The 24,820-nt window shown below is 36.5% G+C and overlaps 1 non-coding gene across 1 annotated transcript; it reads right to left on the minus strand.

The window, feature by feature from the left end:
• Positions 1–16,856: 16,856 nt before the first annotated feature.
• Positions 16,857–16,982, minus strand: LOC112321384 (U6atac minor spliceosomal RNA). Its single transcript, XR_002976529.1, has one exon. It is a non-coding gene; the product is annotated as a U6atac minor spliceosomal RNA (small nuclear RNA).
• Positions 16,983–24,820: the final 7,838 nt, after the last annotated feature.

A 24,820-nucleotide genomic window follows, 5' to 3' on the forward strand; every position in this document is an offset into this window, starting at 1 on the left:
TCAAAAGAATGACAAGGAAGCAAATTTTTGAAAGTGTGGGTGTAAACTGGAGAGAGTAATCTAGGCAAGATTAGCAGAAAGGTCAAAGGTTTAGATACATGAAATATCTGGATATTTTCTGAGAAGCACTTGGTGATGACTGTAATGGTGTATAATGAAGGAAGGAAGAGTAGAATGATAGTAACTTTGAGAGGTAGGGATTAAGTCAAATGAAGAATATAGATTTTTTCTATATGGAATGAGAGGCCATAAGTGGCTTAATAAAAGATTTAATGTTAGAAGTTATACTTAAAAATTACTTGGGTCGCTATGTGGAGATTGGACAGGCAACTGGTTGATGAACTTAATGTGAGAAACAAACAAAAAAAGTTAAAAGGCCTATAATTATCTACAGTAGTGCCAAATTGTTTCCTGTTATTTGAAGTTTCACCCCTTTATATTTTCTTTACAGAAGTACTAGTTATATGAGAACTGGCATAAAAGCTGTTCTTTTATTTTTCTTTTTTTTCCTCAGAGAAGATGGCGTCGAGATAGGTGGGAGCGGAGTTAACTTCCCCCTGCACCTGGGTAAAACACCTACCCACTCTACTGAGAAACAAAGTGAACAGCCAAAAGCAACCCAGTGTTTATGAAAATAGGAGACCAAAAAGTACAGAGGACATTGAGAAAACAGAAGGTAAGGAGATTGCTTCAAGACAAAAAGGTCCCTGGGACCAACGCAGGGACCAGGGTGGCTACAGCCCCAGGCCCGCCTGTGCGGGGCCTGCTGCAGGGCTCCTGCGAGAGAGCCGGGTTAATGGCCCCCTCCTCTGCCAAACAAGGCCTGATCAACACTGTGAGAGACCTGGTTGCCTAAAGTCACAGGGAGGGGAATAAGGACAAAGTGGAAAACCCAGGGAGCCCACTGGTGCTGGCTGAGGAGAGTTGAAAGTTGGGCCGCCTGCGATCCTGACCCGGACAGCTCCCCGCTGAGCTAGAGAGGTGGGCTGTGAGAGAGGTCAGGCCCTTCCTTGTGCAGAGGGAGCCAATGATCCAGCAGGAGGATTTTTCCCCAAAAGAAAAAGACCCTCTGGGGCACTTTGGGGAATTCCCCTGCAGCAACAGCTCTAGTCTCCTCTCCACCCCACCACCCATCAGGGGACTGTGTGCACCTCATTTCGGAGGGATCTGAGACTACAGGCACCACCCAGGGCAGGGTGCCTAGCAACCGGGAGTGTGACTATCCACCGGGGAGTGCGCAAACCTCATCTCGGAGGGAGCTGAGACTATATGCACCACCCGGGGCAGGGTGCCCAGCAAATGGGAGTGTCTGCACCTCAACTCAGAGGGAACTGAGTCCACAGGAACCAGGGAGAGTGCGAATCAAGAAAGGCTCTGCACGCACTCCCATAGCCCAGAGAAGGCCTACCATAAAAAAAGAGTGGGTAGAAGCTGAGAACACCAGGATTCCTCCTGGAAGAGGAAACACACCAACAAAGGAATCACCAACAGATAACCACAGAAGAAGGTGAAAGAGGGAGTGGAAGTCACACTAACTCAACCCAGGACACATCTGGAGATACAACTAAATAGTGAGAACAAACAACTGAACAAGAGCAAGAGAAAAGCCTCAAAACCTTGTAAACATGGAAAAACCAGCTTCAACACAACCTGCCCACACCTGCACAACAGAAGACAAGAGATGGGGGAGAGACTGACCCTCAGATAACCAGCTGGTGGGAAAGACCCACCAAAGAAAGACCCAACAAGAACCAAAAACCGAAGACATACACAGATCCCACAGAAACCACAGCCCAAGATCAATAACATCAGGAGATCAAGGAGACGGTAAACAAAATCTCACAGGTATTCTACCACAAAAGTTTACACCAAAAACTCAGGGGGTCAGAACAGAGCAACTTAAGAAACAGAGGCTAACAGGATGAATCCTACAAACAATGCGAAGACAAAGAAACAATCCCCAAATGAAAAGAAAGGAGGAAACCTACAAATGAATGCTAAATGAAAAAGAGGGAAGTCAACTATCAGATTGCGAGTTCAAGGAATTGGTTATGAGGAAGCTTAATGAGCTCACACAGAATTACCAAAAACTACAGGGAATTACAATGAACTTACTGCAAACTATATCAACATGAAAAAGGAAATAGAAACTATCAAAAAAGGCCAAGAGGAAATGAAGAATACAATTTCTGAACTGAAGAACACAGTAGAAGGAATCAAAAGCAGATTTGATGAAGCAGAGGACCAGATCAGCGAACTGGAGGACAAGGTAGAAAAAATCACCCAGAATGAGCAAGAAAAGGAAAAGAGGCTCAGAAAGAATGAAGATGAGTTAAGAGTAATGCAGAACAACATGAAACACAATAATATCCGTATAATTGGGATACCAGAAGGAGAAGAGAAAGCAAGGGATAGAAAACGTGTTTGAAAAAGTAATGATGGAAAATTTCCCTAATTTGATGGGAGAAAAAGTAACACAAATCCAGGAAACACAGAGAGTCCCAAGCAAGAGGAACACAAAGGGGCCCAATGGAAGGCACGTCATATTAAAATGGCAAAATTCCAAGACAAAGAAAGAATCTTAGAGGCACCAAGGGAAAAAAAGGAAGTAACATACAAGGGAGCCCTGATAAGGTTAGCAACTGACTTCTCAATGGAAACACTCCAAGCCAGAAGAGAATGGCAAAAAATATTCCAAGTAATGAGAACCAGAGGCCAGCAACCAAGACTAATTTACCCAGCAAGGCTCTAAATCAAGATAGAAGGCCAAAGAAGGAGTTTCCTAGACAAAAGAAGTCTAAAAGAATATACCTCCACCAAACCAGCTCTGCAAGAGATTCTAAACGGGCTGCTGTAAGGAAAGGAAGGAAAAGAGAGAAAGAGGGAAGAACACAGGTACAAAGAATTGGTAATGAATAAATACCTATGAATAATAACTTTAAATGTAAATGGATTAAATGCTCCAATCAAAAGAAATAGAATAGCTGAATGGATAAGAAAACATGACCCACACATATGCTGCCTACAAGAGACTCACCTCTGGACAGAAGACCTACAGAGACTGAAAGTAAAGGGCTGGAAACAAATATTCCAAGCAAATGGACAGGAAAAAAAAGACGGGGTAGCAATACTCATATCAGACAAATTAGACTCAAAAAAAGGGCCATAAAGAGAATCCCAGCAGGTCACTTCATAATACTCAAAGGAAGAATCTACCAAGAAGATATAAACATTGTAAATATATATGCATCCAAAATAAGAGCACCCAAATACATAAAGAAAATCTTGGAGGACTTCAAGAAAGATATTGACAGCAACACAAGTATAGTAGGGGATTTTAACACACCACTGTCAAAGATGACAGATCTTCTAAACAAAACATCATCAAAGATATTGTGGCACTGAACAAGACCGTGGGTGAAATGGACTTAACTGGTATATATAGAGACTTTCATCCGAAAGAAGCAAAATACACTTTCTTTTCAAATGCACATGGAAGATTTTCAAAGATAGACCACATGATAGGACACCAAACAAGCATCAACAAATTCAAGAATTGAAATCATATCAAGCATTTTCTCTGACCATAAGGGACTGAAACTAGAAAAAAATCTCAAGGAAAAAAACCCCAAAAGGCTCAAAAAAATGGAAAGTGAATAGCATGCTATTAAACAATGAATGGGTGAAAAAATGAGATCAGAGAAGATCTCAAAAAGATTCTGGAAACAAACGAAAATGAAATCACAACAATCCAAAAGGTATGGGACACAGCAAAGGCAGTCCTGAGAGGGAAGTTTATAGCAATACAGGCCTACCTAAAAAGAAAAGAAAGAGCTCAAATAAAAAACCTAACCATACACCTACAAGAACTCAAGTAACAACAACAAAGACAACTCAGAGCAAGGAGAAGGAAGGAAATAACCAAGATCAGAGCAGAATTAAATGATATACAGACTAAAAGCACAATTGTAAGGATCAACGAATCAGGAAGCTGGTTCTTTGAAAAGATAAACAAAATCGACAAGCCCTTAAGCAGGCTCATCAAGAAAAAAAGAAAGAGGACCCAAATAAGCACAATCAGAAATGAAAGAAGAAAGACTACAGCGGATACCACCGAGATATAAAGGATTGTAAGAAACTACTATGAAGAACTGTATGCCAGAAAATTTGAAAACCTAGATGAAATGGACAAATTTATAGAAAAATATAACCTTCCAAAACTCAATGAGGAAGAAGCACAAAGCATGAACAGAACAGTAATGCCTGATGAAATTGAAACAGTAATCAAAAAGCTTCCAACACACAAAAGCCTTGAACCAGATGGTTTCACAGGAGAATTCTACAGAGAATTTAAGGGGGAGCTAACACCCATCCTCTACAGATTATTTCAAAAAATTCAAGAAGATGGAAGACTCCCAAACTCATTTTACGAAGCCAACATCATCCTAATCCCAAAACCAGATAAAGACATAATAAAGAAAGAAAACTTCAGGCCAATATCACAGATGAACATAGATGCTAAAATCCTCAACAAAATATTGGCAAACCGCATCCAGCAATACATTAAAAAGATCATAGACCATGAACAAGTGGGATTCATCCCAGGGTTGCAAGGATAGTACAATATTCGCAAATCAATAAATGTAAGACACCACATAAACAAAAGCAAAGACAAAAACCACTTGATCATACAAATAGATGCAGAAAAAGCATTTGATAAGGTACACTACCATTTATGATAAAAACCCTCAACAAATTGGGAATAGAGGGAGCATTCCTCAACATCATAAAGGCCATATCTTAAAGACGTACAGCCAACATCATACTCAATGGACAAAAACTTAGAGCTTTCCCACTAAGATTAGGAACAAGACAAGGATGCTCTCTCTCACCACTCCTATTCAACACAGTACTGGAAGTCCTAGCCACAACAATCGACAAGAAAAAGAAATAAAAGGCATCCAAATTGGAAAGGAGGAAATGAAACTCTCACTGTTTGCAGATGACATGATAGTGTACATGAAAAATCCTATAGACTCCACCAAGAAACTACTTGCCCTAATCAATGAATTTGGCAAAACAGCTGGATACAAAGTCAATACTAAGAAATCAAAGGCATTCCTGTATACCAACAATGAAACTGCAGAAATATAAATCAGGAAAGAAATCCTATTTGATATAGCAAAAAGAACAATTATGTACCTAGGAATAAACCTAACCAAGGAGGTAAAAGACCTGTACTCAGAACACTACACAACACTGAATAAAGAAATTAAGGAAGACACAAACAAATGGAAGCATGTACCATGCTCCTGGATTGGAAAAATTAACATTATCAAAATGGCCATACTACCCAAAGCGATATATAGATTCAATGCAATCCCTATTAAAATACCTATGACATATTTCAAAGATAGAGAACAAACATTTCAGAAAATTATATGGAACCATAAACGACCCTGAACAGCTGCAGCAATTTTGAGAAAAAGAACAAAGCAGGAGGGATCAGAATACCTGATATCAAACTGTATTACAAGGCCACTGTCATCAAAACAGCCTGGTACTGGCATAAAAACAGGCACATTGACCAATGGAACAGAACAGAGAGCCCAGAAATAAACCCAAGTATTTATGGTCAATTAATATTGGACCAAGGAGGCAGGAGCATAAAATGGAGCAAAAACAGCCTCTTCCACAGATGGTGTTGGGAGATCTGGGAAGCTACATGCAAATAAATGAAACTCGATCACCAACTTACGCCATACACAAAAATAAATTCAAGGTGGATAAAAGATTTACATATAAGTCATAACACCATAAAAGTCCTAGAGGAAACCATTGGCAGTATGATCTCAGACATTCCATGCAGCAACATCCTCACAGACATGTCCCATAAAGTAAGGGACATAAAGGAAAGAATAAACAAATGGGACCTCATCAAAATAAAAAGCTTCTGCAGGGCTAAAGAAAACAGCATTTAAATACAAGGAGAACCAACAGTATGGGAAAACATATTTGCCAATGATACCTCAGACAAGGGCCTGATCTCCAAAATATATAAAGAACTCACAGGACTGCACTCCAGGAAGACAAACAACCCAATTAAAAAATGGGCAAAGGACTTGAACAGACACTTCTCCAAGGAAGATATACAGAGGGCTCAGAGGCATATGAAAAGTTGTTCAGCATCACTATCCATCAGAGAGATGCAAATTGAAACCACAATGAGATACCATCTCATGCTGGTTAGAGTGGCCAACATAAACAAATCCACAAACAAATGTTGGAGAGGATGCGGAGAAAAGGGAACCCTAGTGCACTGTTGGTGGGAATGCAGACTGGTGAGGCCACTGTGGAAAACAGTATGGAATTTCCTCAGAAAACTAAAAATTGAACTGCCCTTTTACCCAGCAATTCCGCTGCTGGGATTATACCCTAAGAGCCCTGAAACACCAGTGCAATAGAACCTATGCACCCCAATGTTCATAGCAGCACAATTACAATAGCCAAATACTGGAAGCAACCAAAGTGCCCATCAGTAAATGAGTGGATCAAAAAATTATGGTACATTTACACAATGGAATTCTATGCAGCAGAGAGAAAGAAGGAGCTTATACCCTCTGCAATGGCATGGATAGAACTGGAGAGCATTATGCTAAGTGAAATAAGCCAGGCGGTGAGGGGCAAATACCATATGATATCACCTTTAACTGGAACATAATCAACAACAGAAAAAAGGAAACAAAATATAACCAGAGACATTGAAATTAAGAACATTGTAACAATAGCCACAGGGTAGTGGGGAGGGAATAGTTGGGAGCGGGGTCTGTTGGAGCTACTATAAAGGACACAAGGACAAAATCAAGGGGGAGGGTAGAAGAGAGGGAGAGGTGTTACTAGCTGGGGTGTAGTGGAGGGAAGGGGAGAAAATGCAGACAATTGTAACTGAATAAAAATTAATTAATTTAAAATTAATTAATTTTTAAAAAGCTGTTCTTTTCTCGCACTCATCCTTTTTAGTGCATTCTGGATAATGCACTTCTATTTTATTTTCTACATATCTTTACACATTTTGGTTGAATCTTTCTCCTATTCATCTACACTATTGTTATTCTTTAAAAGTTAAATGATGACCACATTTCTAATTTCTACAACAAAATTTTTATATTTTACTTCATAAGGGTCTCTTTAAATGGTATGATATGACCTCAGTTTTGTGTTTTTTTAGAAAATGGACTTCTTTAGTGTTAAAAAATTTTTGTCCTTTTCCACTTCAGAAGTACTATTATTTTCTTAGTATATTTTATTGATTATGCAGTTAGAGTTGTCCCAATTTTCTCTTTTACCTTCGATTTCTCTGACTGTTATCCCCCTTCCCTCCAGCAACTTGCCCACTTAATTCATGTCCATGGGTTGTATGTGTAAGTTCTTTGACTTCTCCCTTTCCTATACTATTCTTAATATCCTCCTCTGTATTTTGTTCCTACCAATTATGTTTCCAAATCCCTAGACCTTTTCTCCATTCTCCCCCTCCCCCCTCCCAACTGGTAACCCTCCAAATGATCCCCGTACCTTTAATTCTGTTCCTGTTCTTGTGGGGTGGTTTTTTTTGTTTTTTTTTTTGTTTTTTTTTTTTAATATTCAGTTGTAGATAGTTGCGAGTTTGTTGTCACTTAAAGTTAATAGTTTTGATCTTCTTTTTCTTAAATAAGTCCCTTTAGCATTTCATGTAATAATGTTTTTGTGATGATGAATTTATTTAGTTTTACCTTGTCTAGAAGTACTTTATCTGCCTTTCCATTCTACATGATAGCTCTGCTGGATAGAGTAATCTTGGTTGTAGGGCCTTCCTTTTCATCACTTGGAATACTTCTTGCCAGCCTGTTCTTGCCTGCAAAGTTTTTGATGAGATATCAACTGTCAGTCTTATGGGAACTCTGTAGGGAACTCTCTGCTTTTCTCTTGTTACTTGTAAGATTCTCTCTTGATCTTTAACGCATTTTAATTACAATATGTCTTGGTGTGGTTGTCTTTGGATCCAACTTGATTGCAACTCTCAGTGCTTCCTGGACTTGCATGACTATTTCCTTCATGAAATTAGGGAAATTTTCTTTTTTTTTTGAAGTTAATATTTTATTTTATTTTACATTTTATTGTTGTTCAACTACAGTTGTCTCCATTTCCTCCCACCATACACCCTGTCACACCCACCCCACCTCCCACCTTTGATCCTACCCCCTTTGGCTTGGTCCATGTGTCCTTTATATATCTTCCTTGATCACCATTCCCTTATTTTCCTCCATTATGCATTTTCCACAAACCATATGGTTACTGTCAGTTTGTTCTTTATTTCAATGTCTCTGGTTATGTTTTGTATGCTTATTCATTTTGTATGCTTATTCATTTTGTTTGCTTATTCTTTTTGTTGATTAGGTTCCACATATAAGTGAGATCATAAGGTATTTTTCTTTTACCACCTGTCATTTCACTTAGCATAATGCTCTCCAGATCCATCCATGCTATTCTGAAAGGTAAGTGCTCCTTCATTATTTCTGCTACATAGTATTCCATTGTGTAAAGGTAGCAAAGTTTGTTGATCTATTCATTTACTGATAGGCACTTACGTTGCTTCCAGCACTTGGCTATTGTAAATTGTGCTGCTATGAACATTGGGGTGCATGGGTTCTTTAGAATTGGTGTTTCAGGATTCATAGGATATAATCCCAGCAGTGGAATTGCTGGGTCAAAAGGCAGTTCCACTTTTAGTTTTTTGAGGAAATTCCACGTTGTTTTCCAGAGTGTCTGCACCAGTCTGCATTCCCACTACCAGTGTACTAGGTTCCCTTTTCTCCACATCCTCATCAGCAGTTGTTTTTTGATTTGGTTATGATGGCCATTCTGACCAGTGTAAAGTGGTATCTCATTATGGTTTTAATTTGCAACTCTTTGATAAATACTAACACTGAGCATCTTTTCATATGTCTCTAGACCCTTTGTATGTCCTCTTTGGAGAAGTGTCTGTTCAGATCCTTTGCCCATTTCCTTAATTGTGTTGTTTGTCTTCCTGGTGTGTAGTTGTGCACATTCTTTATATATTTTAGAGATCAAACATCTGTCTGAGATATCATTTGAAAATATATTTTACTATATGTTTGGTTCCCTTTTCATTTTGTTCATGTTTTCTTTAGCCATGCAGAAGCATTTTTATTTTGATGAAGTCCCATATGTTTATTCTTTCCTTTATGTCCCTTGCTCTAGGGAACATATCAGTGAAAATATTGTTGTGTGGAATATCTGAGATTTTCCTGCTTAAGTTCTCCTCTACAACATTTATGGTGTTGCGACTTAAGTTTAAGTCCTTTATCCTCCTTGAGTTTATTTTTGTGTATGCTGTAAGTTGGTTGTCATGTTTCATATTTCTTTATGTAGCTGTCCAGGTATCCCAGAACCATTTGTTGAAGGGCTTATTTTTACTACACTTTATGCTATTGGCCACTTTGTCAATTGACCGTAGAGGTTTGGGTTTATTTCTTGGCTCTATGTTTTGTTACATTGGTTTATGTGTCAGTTCTTATGCCACTACCAGACTGTTTTGATTACTGTGGCCTTGTAATATAGTTTGATATCAGGTACTGTGATGCGTCCTACTTTGTTCTTCTTTCTCAAAATTGCTGAAGGTATTCACTGGTTCCATAAAATTTTTTGAAATATATGTTCTATATCTGTGAAATATGTCATTGGTATTTTAATCAGTATTGTGTTGAATCTATAAATTGGTTGAGGTAGTATGGACATTCTGATGATGTTAATTCTTCCAATCCATGAACACAATATATACTTTCATTTATTTGTGTCTTCCTTAATTTCTTTCCTCAGTGTTGTCGAGTTTTCTGAGTAAAGTAATTTCTATTACCTCCTTGGTTAGGCTTATTCCTAGGTACTTTATTATTCTTGGTTCTATAGCAAACAGAATTTTTTTTTTTTTCTTATCTGATCCTTCATATTTTTTTTGTTTGTTTGTTTGTTTTTTTTTTAATTTTTTTTATTGTTATGCAATTACAGTTGTATGCCTTTTCTCCCCATCCCTCTACCCCACCCCAGGTGAACCCACCTCCCTCCCCCCTCTCCACCCTCCCCCTTGGTTTTGTCCATGTGTCCTTTATAGTAGTTCCTGTAATACCCTCTTCCCACTATCCCCGCCCCCACCCCCCACCCCCGCCCTGGCTATTGTTAGATTGTTCTTAACTTCAATGTCTCTGGTTATATTTTGCAAACAGAATTTTTCATGAGTTCTGTTTCTGATATTTGGTTGGTGTTCAAAATGCTTTTGATTTCTGAATATTGACTTTGTATCAAGCTGTTTTGCCAAATTCTCTTATTAGGTCAAGCATATTTTGGTGGTCTATAGGGTTTCCTTTGTCCATTATCATGTCACATGCAAACAGTGGTAGATTTACTTCCTCATTTCCAATTTGGATGCCTTTCATTTCTTTTGCTTGTCTCATAGCTATGGCTAGAACTTCCAATACTATGTTGAAAAGAAGTGGTGAAAGCAACACTTTTATTGATCCTTGTATTGTTCCTAATATTAGTGGGAAAGTTTTTAATTTTTGCCCTTTGGGTATGATGTTTGCTGAATGTTTCTTATATGTGGCCTTTATTATGTTCATGTATGCTACCTCTACTCCCACTTTGCTGAGCATGTCTATCAGAAATGGGCATTGTGCTTTATCAAATGCTTTTTCCACATCTGTTGATATGATCATGTGATTTTTGTCTTTACTTTGGTTAATGTGATGTATTACATTTATTGATTTGTGAATTTTAATCTATCTTTGATTCTCACCATGAATTCCACTTGATTATGTTTTATGATCTTTTTAATGTATTTATGGATGCGGTTTGCCAATATTTTGATGAGGAATTAGCATCTATGTTCATCAGCGATATTGGCCTGAAGTTTTCTTTCTTCATTATGCCTTTATGTGGTTTGGGGTTTATGGTGATGCTTGCTTCATAAAAAGAGTTTGGAAGTCTTCCCTCTTCTTGGATTTTTTGGAAAGGGATGAGAAGTATAGGGGTTAGCTCTTCCTTCAATGTTTTCTGAAATTCTCCTTGAAACCATCCAGTCTAGGGCATTTGTATGCCAGGATCTCTTTGATCACTGCTTCGATTTCATGAGCTGTTATTGTTCTGTTCAGGGTTTCTGCTTCTTCTTGACTTAGTTTTGGAAGATTATATTTTTCTATATATTTATTAATTTCACCCAGGTTTTCAAATTTCTTGGCATATTGTTGTTCATAATAATTTCTTACAATCCTTTGTATATGTATGGTATCAGTTATAATATCTCCATTTTCATTTCTGATTTTATTTATTTGGTTCCTTTCTCATTTTCGTATTCATGAATCTGGTTAACACCTAGTCAATTCTGTTTATCTTTTCAAAGACTTATCTCCTGGGTATGTTGATTCTTTGAATTGTTCTTTTATTCTTTTTATCATTTAATTCTGCTCTTATCTTGATTATTTCCTTTCCTTTATTTGCTCTGGGCTTTGTTGTTTTTTCTCCAGTTCTTGTAGTTGTAGGGTGAGGTTGTTTATTTGAAATGTTTCTATGTTTTTTAGGTAGGCCTGTACCACTATGAACTTCCTTCTCAGGACTGCTTTTGCTGTGTCCCATAAGTTTTGGACTGTTGTGTGTTGATTTTCATTTGTTTCCAGAATTTTTTTTGTCTTTGATCTCATTATTAATCCATTCATTGTTTAAACACATCCTCTTCTATCTCTATGAGTGAGGGTTTTTGAGTTTTTTCCTTGAGGTTGGTTTTTAGTTTCAAGCCCTTGTGGTCTGAGATAACGCATGATATGATTTCAATTTTCTTAAATTTCTTGAGGTATGTTTTTTGTCCTATCATGTGGTCTACCTTTGAAAATGTTTCATGTACATTTGAAAAGAATATGTATTATGCTTCTGTGGGAGAAAAGTATGTGTATATATATATATATATATACACACGCTTATACACACAGAGACATTTAACAGATTGATAGATATATATTTAACATATATATGTATATGTATATATAATCTGTTAAGTATATTTGATCTAGGACATTGTTTAAAGACTCAATATCATTATATCCTTGTTGATGTGTGTTTGGAAGATTTATCCATTTTTTATTGTTGTTCAATTACATTTGTCTGCATTTTCTCCCCACCTGTCCACTCCACCCCAGCCAAATCCACCTCCCTCCCCTGCTTCCCTCCTCCCCCTTGGTTTTGTCCATGTGTTCTTTATAGTAGTTTCTGAAAACCCATCTCCCCACTACCCCCTCCCCACTACCCTCTGGCTATTGTGAGATTGTTTTTAACTTCAATGTCTCTGGTTATATTTTGTTTCCTTTTTTCTTTTGTTGATTAGGTTCCAGTTAAAGGTGAGATCATATAGCATTTGCCCCTCACCATCTGGCTTATTTCACTTAGCATAATGCTCTCCAGTTCCATCCATGCTGTTGCAAAGGGTATTTTGACAGTGGGGTGTTAAAATCTCCTAGTATAAGTGTGTTGCTGTATATCTCTTTCTTAAAGTCCTCCAAGGTTTTCCTTATATATTTCCATGATCCCATTTTGTGCACATATGTGGTTATAATGTTCATGTCTTCTTAAAATATTCTTCCCTTGAGCTTTATGAAATGGCCTTTTGTGTCTGTTTTTATGGTCTTTGGTTTGAAGTCTACTTTGATATAAATATTGCTACCTTAACTTTTTAAAAAAGATTTTATTTATTTACTTTTAGAGACGGGAAGGGAGGGAGAAAGAGAGTGAGAGAAATATCAATGTGTGGTTTCCTCTTACATGCCACCCACCAGGGACCAGGCTTGCAACCTAGGCATGTCCCCTGACTGGGAATCAAACCAGCATCCCTTTGCTTCAGTATGGTGCTCAGTCCACTGAGCCACAACAGCCAGGGCTACCCCCACTTTTTTTCCTGTCCATTTGCTTGGAATATTTTTCCCAACCTTCACTTTCAGTCTGTGTAGGTCTTTTTTTCTGAAGTGGGTGTCTTGTAGGCAGCATATGTTTGGATCATATTTCCTAATTCATTCAGCTACACTATCTCATTTGATTGGAGCATTTAATCCATTTACATTTAAGGTTACCACTGGTAGGTACTTATTCATTGCCATTTTACCCCATTTATACTTGTGTTCCTCTCTGTTTCACTCTTTTTCTTCCTCTTCTTTTTTTTTTGCTTGTGGCAAACATATTTTTTAATATATTTATTGATTATGCTATTACAGTTGTCCCATTTCCCGCCCCCCTCACTCCACTCCATCCTGCCCACCCCCTCCCTCCCACATTCCCCCCTTATAGTTCATGTCCATGGGTCATACTTATAAGTTCTTTGGCTTCTAAATTTCCTACACTATTCTTACCCTCCCCCTGTTTATTTTCCACCTATCATCTATGCTACTTATTCTCTGTACCTTTCCCTCCTCTCTCCCCCTCCCACTCCCCTATTGACAACCCTCCATGTGATCTCCATCTCTATGGTTCTGTTCCTGTTCTAGTTGTTTGCCTAGTTTGCTCTTGTTTTTGTTTTAGGTGTGGTTGTTAATAACTGTGAGTTTGCTGTCATTTTTAATCTTCTTTTTCTTAGGTAAGTCCCTTTAACATTTCATATAATAAGGGCTTGGTGATGATGAACTTCTTTAACTTGACCTTATCTGAGAAGCACTTTATCTTCCCTTCCATTCTAACTGATAGCTTTGCTGGATACAGTAATCTTGGATGTAGGTCTCTTCCTCTTCTTAAAGCACTCCTGTTAACATTTCTTGCAGTGTGGTTTGGTGGATGTGTATTCTTTTAGCCCTCTTTGGTCTGGGAATCTCCTTATATTGCCTTTCATTTTAATTGAGAGCCTTGCTGGTTAGAGTAATCTTGTTTGAAGGCCTTTGTTTTTCATCACTTCGAATATTTATTTCCATTCCCTTCAGGCTTATAGTGCTTCCATTGGGAAGTCTGCTGTTAGCCTTTTTGGGGCTCCAACCGGTTGCTTAATTATCCATCTGGTGCTGCCCCCTGTGGGTGCCTAGCCTGCATTCTAGAGTCTCCACCACACTCTTCACAAGTCAGGTTGTGTTGAGGCTCATTCTTCTGTCTGACCAAGGTTATAATGCTTCTCTCTATGCTCAGTTGTTTGTTCCATGTGATTTATCCACGATGTAATTGTAATTCCAGATTGGTCCTGGGAGAAGTTTAGTGTGGCTTCCATTCACTCCTTCACCATCTTGCTCCCTCCTTGGTGTTGGTTTCTAATTTCAAGTAATTATGATCTGAGAAAATGCTTGATATGATTTTAAATTTCTTGGATTTATTAAGGCTTGTTTTGTGTCCTACCATATGGTCTATCTTTGAAAATGATCCATATGCATTTAAAAAGAATGTATATTTCACTTCTTTGGGGCAGAATGTTTTGCGAATATTAATTAAGTCCATTTGATCTAGAGTGTCGTTTAGTGCTGCAATATCCTTGTTGAGTTTTTGAGTGGAAAACTTGTTCATTGTTGGAAATGGGGTATTAAAATCTCCTACAATGAGTGTATTGCTGTGAATCCCTTTTCTAAAATCCTCCAAGATATTCTTTATATATTTATGTGCTCCTATATTGACTGTATATGTGTTTACAATGGCTATATTCTTCTCTTGTTGGACTACTCTCTTAAGTATTATGTAGTGACCTTCTGTGTTTCTTTTTATAGTGACCTTTGGGTTGAAGTCTATTTTGTCTGATATAAATATTGCCACCCCAGGTTTTTATTTCATGTCCATTTACATGGGATATTTTTTTCCATCCTTTCACTTTCAGTCTGTGTAAATCTTTTGTTCTGAGGTCCGTCTTTTGTAGACAGCATATAGTCAGGTCATGTTTCTTATCCATTCAGCTACTCTATATCTTTTGATTGGGGCATTTAATTTATTTACATGTAAGATTATTTTTGATAGAATTCTGGCCAAGATGGAGGCATAGGTAGAAACCCTTCACTTCCTTGCACAACCAAAAGGAGGATAACAACCAATCTAAAGTCAATAAACAACCAGAACTGCCATAAAATCAAACTGCATGGAACTCCGACAACCACAGAATTAAAGAAGTCATACAGAACAAGCAGACCAGTAAGGCAATGGACAGAGAGAAATTGAGGTGAGGCAGTGGACTGTGGGGTGGGGATGGTTGTGGCAAGGCAGCAGACTGCACAAGAGGGGCTGACTTAGGGGAAGCTGAGACTCAGAGGTGGCTCTGGACTATGGCAGTTACCACAGTGGGAGAAACTCTCAGTCTCACAAGAGAGTCCTTCAAAAACTGTGCTAGAGACAAGCAAATGAGTTGCATTGTTCCCTTTCTGGCCCCTCCTCCACTGGCAGAGCCACAGCACAGCAAAGAGGGTAACCCTACCCAGGTGAATACCTAAGGCTCCGCCCCCTTACAGGTTGTCAGCTGTGCCAAGACAAAGAATATGGCCCAAATGAAAGAACAGAGCAAAACTTCAGAACTAAGTGATGAGGAGATTGCCAACCTATCTGATGGAGAATTTAAAGCCCTGGTAATCAAAATGCTCACAGAACTGATTGAGCTTGGTCACCAAATGAAAGAACAAATGAAAGATACCCAAAATGAAATAGAGCAAAACATTCAGGAAAGCAACAGTGACAGGAAAGAAACCAGGACTCAAATCAATGATTTGGAACAAAAGGAAGACATAATAATACAACTGGAACATAATGAAGAAACAAGAATTTAAAAAAGTGAAGAGAGTCGTACAAACCTCTGGGACAACCTGAGACTTTCCAATATCCTAATTATAAGGGTGCCAGAAGGAGAAGAACAACAGCAGGAAATTGAAAATTTGTTCACTTATTTGAACAAATAATGAAAGAAAACTTCCCCAATCTGGCAAAAGAAATACACTTCCAGGAAGTCCAGGAAGCCCATAGAGTCCCAAAGAAGTTGGACACACCAAGGCACATCATCATTAAGTTACCCAAGATTAATGACAAAAATATAATCTTAAAAGCAGCAAGTGGAAAGGAAAGAGTTACCTATAAAGGACTGCCCATAAGGCTATCAGCTGATTTCTCGAAAGAAAGCTTGCAGGCAAGAAGGGACTAGAAAGAAGTAGTCAAAGTCATGAAAGGCAAGGATCTACATCCAAGATTACTCTATCCAGCAAAGCTATTATTTAGAATAGAAGAGCAGATAAAGTGCTTCTCAGATAAGGTCAAGTTAAAGGAGTTCATCATCATGAAGCCATTATGATATGAAATGTTAAAGGGACTTATCTAAGAAAAGGAAGATGAAAAACATGAACAGTAAAATGACAACAAACTCACAGCTATCAACAATGATCCTAAAAAAATAAAAGAAAGAAAACAACAAAAACTAAGCAAACAACTAGAACAGGAACAGAATCAGAGAAATGGATATCACATGGAGGGTTTGCAGTGGAGAGGGGGAGGGGAGGAATAGGAGGGAAAGGTACAGGGAAGAAGCATAATTGGTAGGCATTAAATAGATGGGGAGAGGTCAAAAATGGTATAGGATACAGAACACAAAGAACTTATGTGTACAACCCGTGGACTTGAACTAAGGGGAAGAAAGCTGGAGGGTTGGGGGTTGCAGGGTGGAAGGGAGATAAAGGGGGAAAATTCGGAAAAATATAATAGCATAATCAATAAAATATAATTTAAAAAAGGTTATTTTGATAGGTACTTATTTATTGCTATTTTTCTCTTTGTACCTGTGTTCCTCTCTCTTTGTATCTCTTTTCCTTAAAGCAGTTTGTTTAGCATCTCTAAAATAATGGTTAGATGACTTGAAGTAGTTGTCAATGCCTTAACTGTGTGCATGTTCTTAGGTTGAAGGGCCTCTTTCATCCTTGTCAAGGGGAGCTTTAACCTTCTCTCCTTTCATACAAAACCATGAGCTTAAATTCTACTTCTCCTCCTTTCTTTCTCTCTGCTGCATAGAATTCCATTGTGTAAATATACCATAGTTTTCGGATCCACTTGTTTGCCGATGGGCACTTAGGTTGCTTCCAGTACTTGGCTATCGTAAATTGTGCTGCTATGAACATTGGGGTGCACAGGTTCTTTTGGATTGGTGTTTCAGGGTTCCCTTTGCAACAGCATGGATGGAACTGGAGAGCATTATGTTAAGTGAAATAAGCCAGATGGTGAGGGACAAATACCATATGATCTCACCTTTAACTGGAACATAATAAATAGGAAAAAAAAAGGAAACAAAATATAACCAGAGACATTGAAGTTAAGAACAATCTAACAATGGACAGGGGGGAGTAGGGAGGGGACAGTGAGGAGAGGGGATTACAGGAAGTACTATAAAGGACAAATGGACAAAATCAAGGGGGAGGGTGGAGGTTGGGGAGGGAGGGGGGTTTGGCTGGGGTGGGGTGGAAGGATGGGGAGAAAAGGCACACAACTATAATTGAATAACAATAAAAAATTAAAATAGAAAAGAAAACTTAGAAACAGTTTCTAACCTATTTATTTTTTTTCCAAAAGAGAGCTTCAGTGGATCTTGAACCCATTTGTTAAACATATAACTTTTGATTAGTTTATAAGAATTGACATTAAGGAAGATGGAAACTGACTAGTTGACTGGATGAATTTCATTAAAAACCTTTGCATAATTAAAAAAAATTCTACTTCTCCTGTGCCTTAAATAACTAATCTAAAGTGTTACTTCTTTTAGTGTGCAATAGCCCTTGAAAGATGCATTGTATACTACCATTAAAATAAGTGTTAAGATACTGATAGACGATCATACACCATTATCATGTGAGTCATATATCAAAGATTAACCTCGAAAAATATAACCCACCTGCAAGAATGTAACAAGACCCTTATTTCTGCGCTTCCTTTTGATATAGATGCCTGGGGTCTACATCATCCAGAAAATGGGGACATTATATAAATATGAGATTATTTTTCTATTTTATTAAGTAAAAATTTTGTATAGTATTTGATATTATGACTTTACTGTTTCTTATTTAAATACAGTTTTCCTAAACCTATAGAAGGAAACATGGTTGACAATAGTTTTTCCAACACTGCAAAAACAATGCTTTTGTTGATTTTGTGAAGTGTTAAAAACATGTATACTTCTATTGAAACACTGACTGCCTTTGTTCCTCTCTTCCATTTTATCTGGACCTTCTATTTTCTTTGTCTTTGTTGTGATTTTCTGGATGAATTTTAGTTTCATTTCCAGCCGTTTTTCCTCAGTAGATAGCCGTCCATGGAAGGGAGATGTGGCAGACCTGTTTATTTTATTTATTTGTTTGTTTTTTTGTTTGTTTATATTGTTGACACTATTACAGATTTCCTCCTATTTCTCCCACTTGTCCACCTCCACCCAACCCCTTCCCTTCTCTCCCTCTAGTCCTCACCATACTGTTATCTGTGTCCATGGGTTATGCATATATGCTCTTTGATTAATCTCTCCACTTCTTTCATTTAGTGTCCCCTCCAACCTCCCCTCGGACAGCTGTCATTGTGTTCCATGTACCCATTCCTCTTTTTCTATTTTGTTCATTGGCCTAAGAGTATAGGGGATTAGATTGTTGTTGCTCCTCAGAAATTACCATAGGATTCTTGCACATAACCATTATTTGAGTAGGCAAAAATTCCTGGCAATTAATACTTCTATTTTCAAAATAGCCCACTAGAATACTCAGCTAATGTCTCTCTTGGCTGTGCTTGAATTTTTCTATTCCAAGTTTGTTGGAAGACATTCTGTTTCTTTCTACTGCTTCCTACATATTACTGATAATATTAAGTTTTCAAGTTTGTTGGTGGTTTTTCTCTTAACAACCTGAACTTCAGAATTAGAGGGAAAAGATTTTCACACAGTTTACTTGTAATATCACCCATGGATGTTCTATATTGGTATTTGGGTTTTTTTGTTGTTTGTTTTCATGCTAGGATTCAGGAAGATCTAAAATCTATGTTTCCACTCCAATAACAATCTTTCAAGAATTACCTTCTTTTGGTTAAGTTTTCATAAAGTAGTTCCAAAAACTAATTATGTTATAAGTTGAAAATAAAGTATACAAAAACTTAGGAAGCAGATATTTTGAGGTCACATATTTTCACTACAGTACAATAAAACCATAAAGTAATACTAAAAGTTTAAGTAAGCATATGAACAAGTCCTAAAACTACAAGTTGAAATAGTATTCTTTTAAAGATCTATGAGAAAAAAAAACTAATGAAGCATTCATTATTTAGAATAAAAAAAACAGAAAATGAACTGAAAAAATTAACACAAAAATGGTGATTGTATAATAAATATACAGATACCATTCCTATAGTTCAGAGAACAGCTGAAACTAAATACTATCCTGTAAATACTATTTACATTAATAATTTAAAATATCTAAGAATTTATTTAATTAAAAATGTTCAGTACTAAATGAAGAAAATATTAACTGAACAACAAAAAACTTGATTAAAAATGCCTATATAAAATTGAAATAATTATTATAGAAAATGCCAGTTATTTCCAACTTAATACATGAATAAATGTGATTTTAATAAAAATTCAATGGCATTTTTAAAACAAAAAGTATATTCTAAACTGTGTGTAAAAGGACAAGTGAGAGTAGTTATAGACATTTTTATAAAAATGTCTTTATGATGGAGAATGTTCACTGTCACCTATTAAAATGTAGTAACAAGACAAGGCAAGCATTTAGAACAGTGTGATAGTGGTACAGGGTGATCACTAGAAAGACATACACACAGTGTTTGAAAGAGCAGGACTCAATGGCTGTAAAAGAAAACAATATTATTCTATTTAATATTATTTTATTAATATTATTATTATTATTTAATATAATGATTTTGATATTTTCTCTGCCCTGTACTTAAAATCTCAAGAGGATGAGTCAAACATTTTGGGGTCACTCCCCAAGGTTAAGTCCTCTGATCACCTTAGTTCCTCTCATCAAAAGTCTCATTTAATTTATATGTTTAGTTAAATGTAATTTTCTAAACTCCAAAATTACTTTAAACCTGAATGTTCTCCCCTCTACCAAATAGTAGCTGCAGTGGAAAAGAAAGTTCCTGTAGTGATGATGCCATATGTTCACAAATCATTTCAATGTACTCCTTTGCCCTTAGTAAACTTCATTTATCACTACCCTTTTTTAAAGTATTTTTTTATTTTTTTTAATTTTTAAAAAATTTTTATTGTTATTCAATCACTACCCTTTTTTTATATGGGTGCAATCATCTGACTGGAAGCCATTGAAATGCAGGTACAAGTGATATATGCCATTTCCAAGCCTGTAAACAAAGGGATTTCAGATGGCAGAACAATAAGGTTGAAGGAACTTAATCTTTAAGATACCTTCCTGAAGGAGAGGGGACCAGAACACCCAAACCAAAAACATCTTCATCAGACTTTGTGTTATTGAGAAACAAAGTTTGATTGTATTAATCAACTGAGTTTTAGGGATTGTTTAAAACAAGTTGGCTTAGTTTGACCAATGCGGACATATTATTGGTTTTCCCTCATTCTAATGTTTTGAGCTCCAAAATTTTCTCTCACAACTTATTAACTCTGGTACTAAGTGCTTAAGTCTTTGAACAGTAAAGAGGTAAGGGTGCAGGATATATCATATGAATGATACTATATTAAATTGGCATTGGAGGTCCTTGTGTTTGTGGGTTTTTCTCATACATGTTTCATATCTTGTCCACTAACATATAGACTTTCTATTTTATTTTTTCAGGAGTGCAGTTATTTCCCAATTTGCATATCTCAACTCTTCTGGCATAGTCTCTTCTGCCAATATTTCACCATTTAGATTTCTCAGGTATCAAACAGTTGTCAGTACCCTCTGTTCCTTCAAGTGACATAGGATGCTTATCAAGCATTTTGAGTAGTATAGTTGGAGATTGTCCCACCGAGCTTAAAGTAAAAAAAAAAATGTATTGCCTACCAAGGTCCAACTCTTAAGAAAACAACAGGAATAATTACTCATATATAGTATCACACACTGTGCACCAGCCATTATTCCTACTTACCCCTTTGCACACTGACAAAACTCTGAAGAAATCCTCCAATTCCTAACTTTTCTAACTTTATCAACTTTAACACTTATGTACAATTAAGTGAAGAGCTAAGTGATAATGCAATCAAGTTCAAGATAGCACCATTAAAAGTCCTCTATACATGATACATGCCTCCACTGGTGTGGCTCAGTGGATTGAGTGCTGGCCTGTGAACCAAAGAGTCACCAGTTCAATTCCTAATCAAGGCACATCCCTGGGTTGTGGGCCAAGTCCCCAATGGGGGGCACATGAGAGGCAAGAACACATTGATGCTTCTCTTCCTCTCTCCCTTCCTTTCCCTCTTTCTAAAAATAAATAAAATAAAGTCTTTTTAAAAAGTCCTGTATACATGATATAAAAGCTCATTTTAGAAAAAAAGAATAGTTCCATTTTTACATCCAGTTACCCACGCATTTGTAAGCAACCCCGTATTTCCATCCCCAAACATTAGTAACATGTAGATTGTTCCATAAATTTAGTTCATTATTTGGGAAATTTTTACTAAAAAAACTATTAGATCAATGTCATTTGAATTCAGAGTTTGAAAGCTATCTAAGCACATTTTACAAAAGTACAGAATCTTTAAAAGAAGTATAACATGTTTTACAAAATTTATAGTACAGATAACTGCACATTTTAAATCAGGTTAAATAAATCTAAAAGGGAAAGGAAAATGTGGATAAATTTTGTAACATAGAAGTTAATATTTTAGACTGGAAGAACATTTACAAATCAATACAAAAAATTAACACACAAATTAAACTGTCCCTTTTTTAAGGTGACGTGCTTTTATATATAGAAAACCTTAAATACTCCAACCAAAAACTACTAGAAACAATAAACAAATGTCATAAAGTTTTAGAGTACAAATCAATTTACAGAAATCTTTTATGTTACTATACATTGACAACAAACTATCAGAATGAGAAACAAAGAAAATGACCCCATTTTCAATCACAACAAAAGAATAAAATACCTAGGAATAAGCTTAATAAAATAAGTGAAGGACCTGTACACTGAAAACTAAAAGACACTTTTGAAAAAAATTCAAGATACAAAGAAATGGAAATATACTCTATGTGTATGTATTGGAAGAATCAATATTGTTAAAATGTTCATTTTATCTGAAGCAATCCATTGATTTAATACAATCCCCATCAAATATCCCAAGGACATTTTTCAGAGAAATAGAACAAAAAAAACTTTAGATTTGTATGGAACCACAAAAGGTTGCCAGAGCAATCCTGAGGAATAAAAGAACAAAGCTAGAGGTATCACATTCCTTGACTTCAAACTGTACTACAAAGCTATAGTAATCAAGAAAGTATGATATTGTTAGAAAACTAGACACACTGACCAATAGAACACAATTGAGAGCCCGGAAATAAACCCACACATATGTGGGCAACTAATTTTCAATAAAGGAGCCAAGAATACACAATGGAGAAAAGAAAGTCAATAAATGGTGTTGGGAAAACTGAACAGCTAAATGCAAAAGAATAAAGGTACACAACTATCTTACACCATACACAAAATTAACTCAAAATAGATAAATTTTTGAATTTTTAATTAATTTTTCCCTTGCTCTTTTTTTATTATTGTCCAAGTACACTTGTCTCTATTTCATCCCTGAATTTAAGACATGAAATTATAAAATAGAAGAAAACATAGGCACTAATCTTATGGACATTATTAATCTTATGGATGGAGCTGGAGAGCATTATGCTAAGTGAAATAAGCCAGGGGGTGAGGGACAAATACCATATGAACTTGACTCCAAAGGCAAGGGAAAGAAAAGCAAAGAATACATGAATGGGATGACATCAAACTAAAAAGCTTCTTTGTGTACAGCAGACAAAACTATTGACAAAACAAAAAGACAAACAGCTAAGTGGGAGAAATATTTACAAATGATATTTCCGGTAATAAGCTAATACCCAAAATATATAAATAATGCATACAACTCAACAAGAAAAAAGCAATCTGATTAAAAATGAGTGGAGGACCTAAATATACATTTTTTTCCAAGGAATAGATACAGATGGTCAACAGATATATGAAAAGGTTCTCAACCTCACTAGCTATAAAAAAACGGGGATGTAAAGTACAGCATAGGAATTATAGTCAATAATATTGTAATAACTATGTATGGTATCAATTGGGTACTGGAAATATCAGAGGTAATATTTTGTAAAGTATGTGATTGTCCAACCACTATGCTATATACCTGAAACTAACACAAAATTATATTAAATATAAACTGTAATTAAAAGTATTTTCAAAATATATAAAACAACAACAAAAAAGGAAAAACTGAAATCATAGTGAATTAAAACTAAAGGAATGTTCTCATCCTGGAAGATTTCAGGCACCATAACAATATCATGGCACCTGTCACAAAGAAAATATATTAAGGCAGTAAAACTTTTAGAATCCTTCAACCTACTTAAAATGCACATATATTGATCCATTATGCCAGCAAAAATTAAATCTAAACTAATAATAATACCAATAATAACAATATGATTCTATTTTCAGCTATGAATTTCAGGAGAAACATTTTGCCAACCAACACACCTGCAAAACAAACAAACAAATGAACAAAAACTTTACAAGCTATAGAAAAATAAACAGGATAAAACATCAAAACAAATTTTTTTTAGGCAAAGTTCAGTTTTAAGCAATTAAATCAGTAAATAAGTGTTAACATCCCAGAAAGAAAGCTCACCAAGATGGGGCCCACTCTTGTACACTGTTTTCCTCATAAGGGCATTTGGCAATTTTTCATAAAAGACAAGAGAGTGATAAGCTGAGCAGAAAACCGTGGGTAAGAGTCAAAGATGCCAACAAAGACTTTTGGTGATCTCATGTGCTGGGAAGACAAAAATGGAGTCTGAGTTTTCCAGAGCAAATTGTATAACATGAGGCTAGGAGGCCCAAAAAGGGGATGAAAGGAAAAGTCAGACAGAAAAATTTCGCTAAAATTTTTCGGAAGCTGGTAAACTATTCACAGATTCAGAAGCTCATTGAATCCCAAAAGTATAAATACAAAGAAAACCACACCTAAGCATTATAAAGTAATAGTAAATACCCTTTGCAACAGCATGGATGGAACTGGAGAGCATTATGCTAAGTGAAATAATCCAGGCGGTGAGGGACAAATACCATATGATTTCACCTTTAACTGGAACATAATCAACAAAAGAAAAAAACAAACAAAATATTACCAGAGACATTGAAGTTAAGAGCAATCTAAACAATAACAAGAGGGAAATGGAGAGGGGTTAGTGGGGAGAGGGGTTTTCAGGAACTACTACAAAGTACACATGGACAAAACCAAGGGGGGTGGGGGCGGGGGAAGGAGGTTGGTTTGGCTGGGGTGGGGTGGAGGGGTGGGTAGAAAATGCAGGCAACTGTAATTGAACAACAATAAAAAAATGTTTAATTAAAAAAAAAAGCAGTGACAAATAGAAAGGAGTAAAAGCAGCCAAAGAAGGGGAGAGGGAGGAAGAACATTATTGAGTTCACAAGAGCAAATATTGCTCCTGACAGCTGACTTCCAAATGAACATTCTAGAGACAATAATAAAAACCTTTCTCCTGAGGCAAGTAAAAGCTTGATACATGGAAAGGACAGAAACAGTGTGACTAAAACATATGAGAGAGTGACTGGAAAG

Source organism: Desmodus rotundus, chromosome X, assembly GCF_022682495.2.
Source record: "Desmodus rotundus isolate HL8 chromosome X, HLdesRot8A.1, whole genome shotgun sequence".
Lineage (NCBI taxonomy): Eukaryota > Metazoa > Chordata > Mammalia > Chiroptera > Phyllostomidae > Desmodus > Desmodus rotundus.